Source organism: Heptranchias perlo, chromosome 26 (genome assembly GCF_035084215.1).
Source record: "Heptranchias perlo isolate sHepPer1 chromosome 26, sHepPer1.hap1, whole genome shotgun sequence".
NCBI lineage: Eukaryota > Metazoa > Chordata > Chondrichthyes > Hexanchiformes > Hexanchidae > Heptranchias > Heptranchias perlo.
Genome location: NC_090350.1, coordinates 40,004,457 through 40,018,314, shown reverse-complemented (window position 1 = coordinate 40,018,314; position 13,858 = coordinate 40,004,457).

The following is a 13,858-nucleotide window of genomic DNA, read 5'->3' as shown; positions in this document are numbered from 1 at the left end:
TCCTTTCTTATCTTTCCTGAATACTTTTTTAACTCACTGAATTTGTACCAATCCCCCCCTTCTTTGAGCCAGGTCTCTGTTATTCCCACTATATCATAGCCCCATTTGGCGACTTGAGCCTGCAGCTCACCAACCTTATTTACCACACTACGCTCATTTACTCATCTTAGTCTTGCCTCACATTTGACCCCTGTCTGATCCCTCCTATTTCTGAACTCTTCGTCACTCCAGTGCTATTTGTCCCTCCCAGCCCTCCGTGCACCTTGTTTCTCCTCTCTGATGTTTCATCCTGGTGCCCAGGTACTAGAGTGTGGCCAGGTACTAGAGTGTGGCCAGGTACTAGAGTGTGGCCAGGTACTAGAGTGTGGCCAGCCCCCATGGAACCATACGCTAGGACAAGTTAGAGGAGGAGAGAAAATTAGAGGGGAAAAATCTTCTGGGGCAGAATCCCAGCTGTCAACATTGTCAGGTAAAGAGCTCCATGCGGAGGAGATACGATGCGTGTTGGACTTTGGCCAAACAAATGTTTCAGCAACCCGCCAGCAATATTTACAAGTAATGATTAACTCTGCATTTGCTAAGCCATACAAATTGATATTCTGTGCAGATTTTTGTGAATTGATTGTTATCTTAGAATCATTAAATAACACTTTAACTTCAAGGAGTTTTTCAAATAAACTCCTTCCTTGATTGAATTTAATCCCCTCCCTCACCTTGCAGTGTAAGCTTTCGATGATCAATAGCACTTTATCAAAATAAATGCCACAATTTAAATTAAGATCAGAAAGCAGGACTTCTATTCAGTACAAGATTGTGATACATGGAGCAGATTTCCCTCTTCCTGTGCTCAGGCATAAAGGATTGACTGGACCCAGAGGATAGAGAAAACTCAGACGAGGAGAACCGCACACTTTCAATGCAGTTCATCGGAATTTCCACCCATTCGTTTAAACGGACAGAAAATCAGGAGCTGCTTTCCGCAGTTTCCTGACCAGCACTGCTCTCCTCCTCCCTCTGCCCCCTCCATCCCTCCCAACCCCCACCCACTCCACTGTCAGCAACTGATCGGGAAATCAGCCATAAGATCTGCTCTCACTCCCACTCACTTTTTCATCAAACTTCACACATCCTTTCTGTTGTCACAACTGTTGCGATCGTGGCTCCTAAGCTCATTTCACTGCCTTCACGATTCATTGCCTCGCTCCCACTGGGTCACATCTCCTCAAGGCTGCGGCTTTTTCCCTCCAGGTTGTGTCCTGTCACGCTCGTTCAGATTTTTCTGCCAAGCAAGGTCTTCCTTTGCAAGCCAATGCCAGGTACATTACCTTAAAATAAGGAAATCACAAGGACCATTGGAATGAAAGAGAGGTTTGGGAGAAAGGCTTATACATAGAATTGCAATATAAATGCAAGTTAGGGTTCTTCTAAATCCTTTCTGTGGATTTAAATCAGGTGCAAGAGCAGGCACAGAGTATCAAGAGAAATATCAAAAAAGAACGGACACCAAAACAATTTAAACACTGAACAACGAATAGGGAAATTTAACTAAAACAAAAAGGTCATTTGTTCAACGTATGTGTTTATAAACTGAGAGAAATAGACAGGCCCCTACCATTGGCCAATCGGAGGGAAAGATGAAGAACAGCAGTGGAACGATGGCAGGGAAGCTGCAATCAAGAAGCAGTGAAATCGCAAATTGATTTTTTTTCAAGCAAGTTTTATTGACTTGTGTGAGGTACATGTGCTATTTATTCTGAATACTTTAGATTACAAACACTTATAAACAAATACATTAAAGCAATCGATTCTCAGTTTAAAATTTAAGTTGTGATTGAGTTCCAGAGCAATAAATTATAACTGTTTTGCAACAAACCATTAACTGATATACTAACCCTGCTTTGCTGTCGTGAATAATGGGTGCCCAATGGATACAACAGCTACCTACAGGTAGGGCTGGTCAATAAAAGATCAGTGGCAAAATCTTTCTGTTTATAATATGTGTATAAGTGGAAATAAAGACAGGTAATGAACAAAATCTAGGCTGACACTCTCAATGCAGTACTGAGGGAGTGCTGCACTGTCGGAGGTGCCGTCTTTCAGGTGAGACGTTAAACCGAGGCCCCGCCTGCCCTCTCAGGTAAATGTAAAAGATCGCATGACACAATTTCGAAGAAAAGCAGGGGAGTTCTCCCCGGTGTCCTGGCCAATATTTTATCCCTCAACCAACATCGTTAAAACAGATTACCCGGTCATTATCACATTGCTGTTTGTGGGATCTTGCTGTGTGCAAATTGGCTGCCACATTTCCTACAATACTACAGTGACTACACTTCAAAAGTGGTTAATTGGCTGTAAAGCACTTTGGGGCATCCTGACATTGTGAAAGGAGTTGCGTAAATGCAAGTCTTTGTTTTAAACTCTACACAAAGCTCAGAAAATTGCAATAAAAGCGAATTAGGTTTGATGCACTGCAGCAATGATCAGCTGTTGTTATGACTGAGAGTACTGAGGCCATTTTTTTTCTTCCCTTCTTTTCTCAAGCCATGGCTTATGCATGATTATTGATCCACGGTCACCAACAGTCTTCTGGTGCCTTGTCCAAGTGGCTGATCTTCTCGTGTGCAAACCTTCCTCCGCTCTGTCCCAACAGTGAGCCTTCCCAATCTCAGAAATGTAACTCCCACTATGTCAGACTAATGTTTGACACTTGCCACATTTGCCAGCCTTGGGTTCCGTTGAATGAGATTGCTGATTTAGTACAGTGGACCCATCCTCTCTAGGAACTAGGACTACCTCAGTTCAATTCATATAGGACCTTCAGAGAGAAAGGTCATGCCTTACAAATCTGATGATTTACAAGGGCTTGAAAATTGCAGCTATGAGGAGAGATTGGATAGGCTGGGGTTGTTTTCCTTGAAGCAGAGGAGGCTGAGGGGAGACTTGATTGAGGTGTACAAAATTATGAGGGGCCTAGACAGAGTAGACAGGAAGTACCTGTTTCCCCTAACGGAGAGTTCAAGAACTAGAAGACACAGATTTAAATTGATTGGCGGAAGGATTAGAGGGGACATGAGGAAAAACTTTTTTACCCAGAGGGTGGTGGGTGTATGGAATTAGCTGCCCAAATTGGTGGTAGAGGCAGGGACCCTCAACTCTTTTAAAAAGTACCTGGACCTGCACCTAATGTGCTGTAAGCTGCAGGGCTATGGACCAGATGCTGGAAGCTGGGATTAGAATGGGCACCTGGTTGTTCTTCGAGCCGGCGCAGACACGATGGGCCGAATGGCCCCCTTCTGTGCTGTATCTTTTCTATGGTTCTATAGAAAGGAGAGTTGCACAGTCTGGATTAGATTCAAAACCAATTCCTAAAAGTGAAAGGACACTGTTGAAACCATTGCACCTAATGTGTATATTATAGAATCATAGAACATTACAGCACAGAAGGAGGCCATTCAGCCCATCGTGCCTGTGCCAACTCTTTGAAAGAGCTATCCAATTAGTCCCACTCCTTTGCTCTTTCCCCATAGTCCTGCACATTTTTTCCTTTTCAAGTATTTATCCAATTCCCTTTTGAAAGTTATTATTGAATCTGCTTCCACCGCCCTTTCAGGCAGTGTGTTCGAGATCATAACAATTCACTGTGTAGAAATAAAATTCTCCTCATCTCTCCTCTGATTCTTTTGCCAATTATTTTAAACCTGGGTCCTCTGATGACCGACCCTCCTGCCACTAGAAGCAGTCTCTCCCTACCTACTATATCAAAACCCTTCATAATTTTGACCACCTCTATTACATCTCCACTTAACCTTCTCTGCTCTAAGGAGAATAATCCCAGCTTCTCTAGTCTTTTCACATAATGGAACAGTTTCAATGTTAAAAAAGTATTAATAATCGGAGAAATTGCACGCATGTACGTAGATAGCACAGTGATGACTGGTGATAGTGCTAAGAAGGAAGTCTCAGAGTTCTTGAAACCGGTGACAACTTAAAGAACTTTGAAGAGTCAGAGGTAGTCAAAACATCTATATTAAAACTGCATAATTCCAGCACTGCTATACGCCATGGAGACAAGAGCATGAAGAGACAGGGAAATTATTAAATTACTTTCACTGTCATTACATGAGAAAAATCTTAATACTAAAACTAATTGACTTTGTCTCGAATAAGGGAGTCTGGAAAATAGCACAGGTGAAAGTCATAATAAAATAAACTCAGATGGCTCTGATGTTTTGGGTACAAATCGGTTTTTTTCTTATTGAAAACCCATGGGGAAGGGGCAAGCCCCACAGTATAGGAGGACAACATAAAGCTGAAAAGATTCGGGAAGAAAATGGGGAAAATCATAAAGTACAGATTCGATGACACCAAGCGTGTAGGTTGTACAAGACGGGGAGACTGCAAGAGTCAAGAAGCATAGTTTTTCAAAACAGGCAATAGCCCAAGTACCTAATAACCGCAAAAAACAAGAAACAAGAAAAGCAGCCAAAACGTCACATGGAAGCAAGTGAATGATGGAGTTCTTCAGGGCTGCAACATAAATAATGGTGAAGCAATAGAGCCGTGCGACAATCTTACTGGGTGGAGAAGCAGAGAGAATGATCCAATGTTAAAATATTGACCTGATAATCATCACTACAATAGGCTACAGAGAAGATCAAATAACCAACTGTCCTGAATTAGCTTGAAACGTTGGTTTAATGGGATTACAAAGTATCCTGTGCAGCACTGCCCTGAAAAAAAAACTAAATTGCAGAAGAATTAGCTCTCGGAATCCAGGGCTGTCCGAATGAATGTGATAGGGACAGGAAGAAGGGTGGGTGTTTGGGTTTGTTGAGATAACAACAAGAAATGTGGGAAATGGATCGACTGGACTGCTGCTTTGAAATGCTCCTCTGTATCAAGGTTAAATGGTACTGTGCAGTGATCTGTGTATGGGTGTTACCTCCTCCACTTTCAGCAATTGCCCTGCTGACGTATCTTTTAGATAAGACCCCAAGCTGTCTCACCTACAAACCTTGAGCGATCAGCCATGCTGTAATCTCACCGACTGACCCACACTAACAACCACATAACAAGATTGTCAGAATGTGAAGTTTCTCCCAATGGTTCGTTTAGTTAATACGCTGCCTCTTTTAGAACTGGGTCATACATCCAGAAGGAGGCCCACTTCAATCCGCAGTGTGTGCTGTGTTAGATTGCAGTTAGGGATAATACAGCACCCCTGGGCTAGAGGTGGGGGGGTGGGGGGGGAATTTATCAAGGTGCCTGCTCATGATCACTGAAGAACGACCCATTGTTGTGTATGTGACTCCCCCCCCACCGCCCCCCCACCCCCCAAAATCAAATGGCCCGCTACTCACTTTAGAGGCTTACACGGGAAGAATGGACACTTGGATGAGGCATCAGAGGGGGCTGGTGCCCATGGAACACGATTCAGCACCTTCAACGGAAAGAAAAAGGAGCTCAGGTTATGTTCTTGTCCTATTCTAAAGGAAAGAACAAGATTTGTAATCGCTGTATGTACTGATCTTAGATCTTCCATTGTCTATCTGTCCAATGTACTTAACGGGAAAATTGCAGGGCTATGGGGAAAGAGCAGAGGAATGGGACTAATTAAATAGCTCTCTCAAAGAGCCAGCACAGGCACGATGGGCTGAATGGCCTCCTTCTGTGCTGTATGATTCTATGATTCTAAATGCACTGATGTGTTTAAAAGCCATTCATCTTTAATCGATTCACACTACTCACCACTGCCAGTAGTTCCATTGATCATTTTCAAACCTTCCTTTATCATATAGTTTCGCATCATTGATTATTTATCGAGATTGTTCATCAAGCCATTGTGGACATCTTATTGCTGCATGGAGTCCCAAATCAGCATCTGTGCCTCTACTAATGGTTGTCCTGCAATGTAAACAAATTACTTTCTGCTCTACCAGAACATACTGGTTAAAAAAAATTGTGAATGCTGGAAATCTGAAAAAAAAACAGAAAATGCTGGAAATGCAGAGCAGCCCTGTCAGCATCTGAAAGAGAACAGACAACAACAAAACAACCACTTGCATTTATATAGCACCTTTAACGTAGTAAGACATCCCAAGGCACTTCACAGGAGCGTAATTAAACAAAATTTGACACCGAGTCACATAAGGAGATATTAGGACAGGTGACCAAAAGTTTGGTCAAAGAGGTAGGTTTTAAGGAGCATCTTAGAGGAGGAGAGGTAGAAAGGCGGAGAGGTTTAGGGAGGGAATTCCAGAGCTTAGGGCCTAGGCAGCTGAAGGTACGGCAGCCAATGGTGGGGCGAAGGAAATCGGGGATGCGCAAGAGGCCAGAATTGGAGGAGCGCAGGGAATGGGCGAGGCCATGGAGGGATTTGAAAACAGCGATGAGAATTTTAAAATCGAGGCGTTGCCGGACCGGGAGCCAATGTAGGTCAGCGAGCACAGGGGGTGATGGGTGATCGGGATGCTTTGGATGTAAGATCCTTTGTCTAAACTGTTTGTCCGGGGCTCTTCCTGAAAAGTTAGCCTGTCTGACAGAGCTGCCTTGTGTTTCAGCCATCCTGTATTTCCATTATTGTACAATAAAATTAATCCGTATATTTTTGCCTTATTTTTAAAGGCTCCACGATGGAGGCAGCAGAGGGAGTGGAAGTGCCTGCCCCAACGCCACCTTCTGCCAGTCGGATAATGGAGGTGGCAGCTTACAAGTGAGCTGGTGTCACACTGAGGGAATGGTTCGAGACTCAGCGTCGGATTGAGACACAAACTTGACAGTGACAGAAGCAATAGGGTCTGGATCAGGACAAGCAGCACACATTGTCTACTAGAGAACTTACTGACATTGTCACCATCAATTCTATAATAGGTCCCTCAGGATGCTATTGCTACAGGCTTGTTTTAACTGTCTTATAGCCAGTTGCCTTCTCATCTGACTGCTGAAGCCACTGCCACAGTAGGAGCAGAACAACCTCTCTTAAAACTGAAATGCATTGCCTCAAATAACAGATCTATCCTGTTTCATTTCTGAACCAGGCAAGTTCATGCTAATAGGATTAAGATATCATAAAATCATAGAATCTTATAGCAAATGAGGAGACCATTCGGCCCATCGTGCCTGTGCTGGAAATCAGCAACACATAGCACCAGTAGAAATCCCCCCCCCACCCCACCCCTCATGGTATCTGGGCATGATCTGAACATTCGTTAGGGTGCCCTGTCAGGCCTGGACATGCAGTTTCCAGGATGGGAGAACTACTTCGGTTGGCAAACAAAAGCAGGAACCGTGGCTAATATATCACCTCCCTGGTTCAGAAGCACTAACAGCAGCTGTAAAACCTCAGCCAGAGAACAACAACTCGTGTCTCTGTCTCTGATGTGCAAACATATGTGCATGTTTGTCCAAATCCCCTCCCCTATAAAGATGGGTCTTCACTATAAAAGGATCTGTGCACTTACTGTAGAAAGTCCCTAAACACGCTCTTTCTGCTAGCTGATATCCTCGATGACACATTTTCTTCAGGCAGCATTCCTTTTCTCTTCAAAGAACCTACCCAAGACTTATCTGTCTTCTCCAATACATCTCCAATCCCCTTTCCTCTCTAAGGTCCACGAATGCATCATCGCCTCCCAGCCCACCTCTTTCAAAACTCCCTGTTCAAATCCTTCCAGTCCACCTTCTGCTTCTCTCGCACTAAAGTCATGAATGATATCCTCTGTAACTGCAAGCAAGGAGCTTGATCCCTCCTTGATGTCCTCAGCCCTATCTACATTGTTTGACATGGCTGATTATGCCATCCTTCTCCAACACCTCTCTTCTGCCATCTGATCCCATGGCACTGCCCCCGCATGGTTCCATTCCTACCTCTCCAAATCCAAGCATCACCTCTCCAGCTTCTCTTCACCCTCACCTTCAGAGACCCAGACAGGGACATTCCTCTCCTCTGACTCTAGCCTCTTATTCATCACCCCCCCCCCCTCCACTATTAATGGAAGCCTCAGTCCTAATCTTTGAATTTCCTCCCTGGATCTCTTCACTTCTCCACATTTAAAAACCTTCTCAGAATCCATTTCTTCAACCACATTTTCAGTTACTTTCCTAATCTCTCTTTCCCTAGCTTGGTGTCCAATCCTTACATCCACCTGTGAAGCACCTTAGGACATTAAGGGCAGCATGCAAATTCAAGTTGTCATTTATAAATGGGTTCATGATTTCACTAGAGCTGGGGAAGAGAGGAAATCAGCCTCTGTTCTTCCTCATGTGTAGAACTGATCGCATGAACGATAATATTATGTCAGCTCAATAATGGCCGCAGTAGCAGTGATAATTTAGTTTTATTTAACGACACATGACTGTTAAATCATGCAAATCAGTTTCAGCTCCCTCTAAGAGCTGAACCAATGTTAGTAACCTGTTGCTATATTACTTACCTGGTGATCAGACCAGTTTCAAAGAATCAGGTAACCCAGGGACATTGTTCCCAGAATTTATATGTAATAAATTTCCTAATAACTGTTTAGCAATTTCACAAAACGGTCCTGAGGCATTTGAAGCTGTTGATACATATTGAACACTGCAAAATAATTTAAGCAATATTTTTCCATTGGGGGCACAAAAAAAATGTAATTTAAAGCATTTTTAACTAGCTATAAAATCATTTTGCAATAACCCTTCTTTAACACTCACTTATATTAAAGTGAGACTAAATTGAGTGGTGGTTATTTTACTGGACTAGTAATCATGCTCTAATAATCCAGAGAACGTGAGTTAACATCCCACCATGGCAGTTTGAGAATTCAAATTCAGTTTAAAACTTCAGAAAATAAAAAGTTGGCACCTGTAAAAGTGGCCATGATGCTGTCGGAATATCACAAAAACCCAACTGGTTCACAAATGTCCTTTAAGGAAGGAAACCTCCCATCCTTACTCGATCTGAGCCTACTTGTGACTCTAACCCCACACTAATGTGGCCTTCAGAAGTCACGCCCCTAAGTTCCCTACCTAACAGCATTGTAGGTGTACCTTCACCACACAGACTGCAGCAGTTCACCACCACCTCCTCAGGGCAACTAGGGGATGGGCAATAAGTGCCAGCCTTGCCAACGACGCCCACGTCCCGTGAATGGAACAAAATATCATACTCCTTGGTGACTGTGCGCTGCTCTGAAAGCATTGTCTTTATTATTTTAATCTTAAGCAGACAGCCTAATTTCCTGGGATTTGGCAAGTATACAATGATTGAAAACCTGCAATAAATACAGCGAACGCTGGAAATAAACTGCGACTCCTTTCAGCATCTGAATAGGTTCCATTTGGGGTGAAGACCCTTTGTAGGAGCAACTTAAACCATTCTTATAGAGGAGCCTCCTGTCTCCCTGTTGTGAATTTCCAGCATTTCTATATTTTTTATAGCTGACAAGGAATTTAAAAGAAAGTTTTTCTGACTTTTTGTTTTAATCATAATGTAACTCTGGCGCCCCTTACTGGACATCAGACAGAAACTGGCCTTCATTTCAAAGAGTAACGTACAGAGATGGAATTGTGTGTGTCAGTGTAAGTGTGTGTGTGTATTTGTGTGTGTGTGTCTCTGTGTGTGACTATGTATGTGTGTGACTGTGTATGTGTGTAATTATGTATGTGTGTGTGCCTGCATCTATATGTGTCTGTGTATTTGTGTATGTCTATGTGTGTGTGTATCTATCTACGTGTATGTGTGTGTGTCTGTGTGCGTGTGTACATGTGTCTGTTTATGTGTGTATGTGTCTGTGTGTGTGTGCATGTGTCTGTGTGTCTATGTCTGTGTGTCTATGTGTGTGTATCTGTCTGTGTGTATCTGTGTCTGTATGTGTGTCCGTGTGTCTGTCTGTCTATGTGTGTGTTTGCATGTGTCTGTGTGTGTGTCTGTGCGTGTATGTCTGTGGCTATGTATGTGTCTGTGTATGTGTGTATATGTCTGTGTGTCTGTCTGTCTGTGTATGTTTGTATGTGTGCCTGTGTATGTATGTGCCTGTGTGTGTGACTGTGTATCTATGTGTGTGTCTGTGAATGTGTGTCTATGTATGTGTGTATGTGCATGTGTATGTAGATGTGTATGTCTATGTGTGTGCTTGTGTGTGTCCATGTGTGTGCTTGTCCATCTATGTGCATGTGTCAGTGTGTGTGTCTGTGTGTGTGCATGTATGTGTGTGTATGTCTGTGTGTGTGTCTGTGGTCTGTGCATGTCTGCCTGGCTGTGTGTGTCTGTCTGTGTATGTGTATATGTGCATTGCTGCAGGAGTTCCTCAAGGCAGTGTCCTAGGCCCAACCATCTTCAGCTGCTTCATCAATGACCTTCCCTCCATCATAAGGTCAGAAATGGGGATGTTCGCTGATGATTGCACAGTGTTCACCTCCTGACTCCCCAAAGCCTTTCCACCATCTACAAGGCACAAGTCAGGAGTGTGATGGAATACTCTCCACTTGCTTGGATGAGTGCAGCTCCAACAACACTCAAGAAGCTCGACATCATCCAAGATAAAGCAGCCCGCTTGATTGGCACCCCATCCACCACCCTAAACATTCAATCCCTTCACCACCGACACACTGTGGCTGCAGTGTGTACCATCCACAGGATGCACTGCAGCAAATCGCCAAGGCTTCTTCGACAGCACCTCCCAAACCCGCGACCTCTACCACCTAGAAGGACAAGAGCAGCAGGCACATGGGAACAACACCATCTGCACATTCCCCTCCAAGTCACACACCATCCCGACTTGGAAATATATCGCCGTTCCTTCATCGTCGCTGGGTCAAAATCCTGGAACTCCCTTCCTAACAGCACAGTGGGAGAACCGTCACCACACGGACTGCAGCGGTTCAAGAAGGCGGCTCACCACCACCTTCTCAAGGGCAATTAGGGATGGGCAATAAATGCCAGCCTCGCCAGCGACACCCACATCCCATGAACGAATAAAAAAAATATGTTCATGTGTGTCTGTGTGTCTGTGTGTATGTGTATTTGTCTGTGTGTGCATGTGTGTCTCTGTGTCTATGTGTGTGCATCTGACTGTGTGTACCTGTGTCTGTATCTGTGTGTCTGTCTGTCTGTCTGTGTGTGTGTATGTGTATGTCTGTGTGTTTGTGTCTATGGCTGTGTATGTGTCTGTGGATGTGTATGTGTCTGTGTGTGTATGTGCCTGTGTCTGACTGTGTATTTATATGTGTCTGCGTGTGTCTGTGTATATGTGTATATATGTGTGTATGCCCATGTGTGTGTCTGTGTGTGTTTGTCTGCCTACATGTGTGTATGTGTGTGTCAATGCATGTGTGTGTGTGTGCATGTGTGTGTGTATGTCTGTGTGTGTATGTGTCTGTGTGTGTATGTGTGCATGTCTGTGTCTATGTGTGTGCGTGTCTGTGGTCTGTGCATGTGTATGTCTGTGGTCTGTGCGTGTGTGTACATCTGCCTGGCTGTGTGTGTCTGTATGTGTATGTGTGTCTGTGTGTGTCTGTGTATGTGTGCATGTCTGTGTGCGTGTGTACATGTGTCTGTTTATATGTGTATGTGCTTGTGTCTGACTGTGTGCATGTGTCTGTGTGACTATGTGTGTGCATCTGCCTGTGTATATCTGTGTCTGTCTGTCTGTCCATGTGTGTGTATGTGTATGTCTGTGCATGTGTGTCTGTGCATGTGTGTCCGTGGCTGTGTATGTGTATGTGTGTATGTGCCTGTATGTATGTCTGTCTGCGTATGTTTGTATGTGTGTCTGTGTATGTATGTGCCTGTGTCTGTGTGTGACTGTGTATGTATGTGTCTGAATATGTGTGTGTCTGTGTATGTGTGTATGTACATGTGTGTGTCTGTGTGTGTGTTTGTTTGTCTATATGTGTGTCTGTATGTATGTGTGTGTGTATGTCTGTGTATGTGTGCGCAACTGTGTGTGTGTGTGTCTGTGTGTGTGTGTCTGTGGTCTGTGCATGTCTGCCTGGCTGTGTGTGTCTGTGCATGTGTGTGCGTGTCTGTGTGTGTGTGTACATGTCTGTTTATGTGTGTATGTGTCTGTGTCTGACTGTGTGTATGTGTCTGTGTCTATGTAGTGCATCTCTGTGTATGTGTATGTGTCTGTCTGTCTGTGTGTGTGTATGTCTGTGCATGTGTGTCTGTGTGTGTGTGTCTGTGGCTGTGTATGTGTCTGAGTATGTATGTCTGTCTGCGTATGTTTGTATGTGTGTCTGTGTATGCATGTGTCTGTCTGTGTATGTGTGTCTGTGCATGTACATGTGTGTGTCTATGTGTATGCCTATGTGTTTATTTGTGTGTTTGTCTGTCTATGTGTGTGTGTGTATGTGTGTGTCAGTGTCTGTGTGTGTGTGTGTGTGCCTGGCTGTGTGTGTCTGTGTGTGTGTCTGTATGTGCATGCATGTATGTGTGTCTGTGTCTGTCTGTCTGTGTATATGTGTCTGTGTGTGTGTCTGCCTGGCTGAGTGTGTCTGTGTGTGTGTCTGTATGAGCATGCGTGTATGTGTGTCCGTGTGTGCCTGTGGTCTGTGCGTGTGTGTGCGTGTGTCTGTCTGTGTCTGTGTGTGTGTCTGTGCATGTGTATGTGTGTCTATGTGTGTATGTGCCTGTGTCTGTGTGTCTGTGTATGTATTTGTGTATCTGTCTGTATATGTGTTTCTGACTGTGTATGTGTTTCTGTGTGTATGTGCCTGTGTGTGTATGTGTGCTTGTCTGTGTATGTGTGTGTGTGTGTATCTGTATGTGTCTGTATGTGTGTGTACATGTGTGTGTGTGTGCTTGTCTGTGTGGGACAGGGATATAAATTTAGTAAAATAATAAAATTGCAAATGTCAATTAAAAATAGATCCCTTTGCTTTTATTGCACATAGATTTCCTTTTGTTTTAAATCTCCAAGCATGCATCAATATCTATTTATTGCACAACATAGGAGGGCTTCAAACCTTCTCACAAGGTATATGGAACCTGAATTTCTAAATAGAAAAGTTAGGCATCAGGCGGTAAATTAGATGTTGATAAAATCTGTTCTGATGTTCAGTGAAACTGAGAATAAAAGCATAACAGAACATAGGGTCTATTCCATGCAGTCAGTGTTTCTTGCATTTATACGTTTTCTTTCCTGCACTCTGATTCTCCTCCCCTCACCCTCTGGGCCTCTACCTGTGTATCGGACTGAACTAAAACCTTCTGACAGATCCCAGTGACTGCTGGTGGCCTAAGGCCCGTTACTTAATGTGAAGTGGGTATCTCAGGAATGGGTCAGAGACGGTCTCCACTGCAGGCTCCACCGGCACTCACTGCACACAAACTCAGATTAACCCTTTCCACCCCAAGGTGCCATTGCCCTCAATGTTTCGGCATTGACACGATCATATCTGGCTAGCCACCTGTTGGGGTTTGTATTCTGCTTTGTAATAATCTCGTTTTGTAGACCTCTTATGCTGCTGGGGAGTTAACGAGACTGATAAGTAATGCAAAGAAAATGAAGAGTTTGTTACCTTGTTTAAAGAGGTCTTGGATGCGGGTCCATAATGTGGGTTGGAGACCAGAAGAGGCTGTGTGAAAACAGGCAGACAGAGCGAGAAAGTGGCGGATAGAGAGATGGTGACAGCACAGGCAGGACACAGAGCCTACAGGTGGAGGGTGGAGAGGGGGGAGTGGGAATAATTGGACAGCTCTTTCCAAGAGCCAGCACAGGCACGATGGGCCGAATGGCCTCCTTCCGTGTTGTTCGATTCTATGATTAAAACGGGAGACAAAACTGACTGGGAGGGGGAGGGAGGAAATTTAAGGCGACACATACAGCAAACACGCTAAAGAAACGCAGCTTTCTGAAACCAGGCATCCTTTATAACGCTG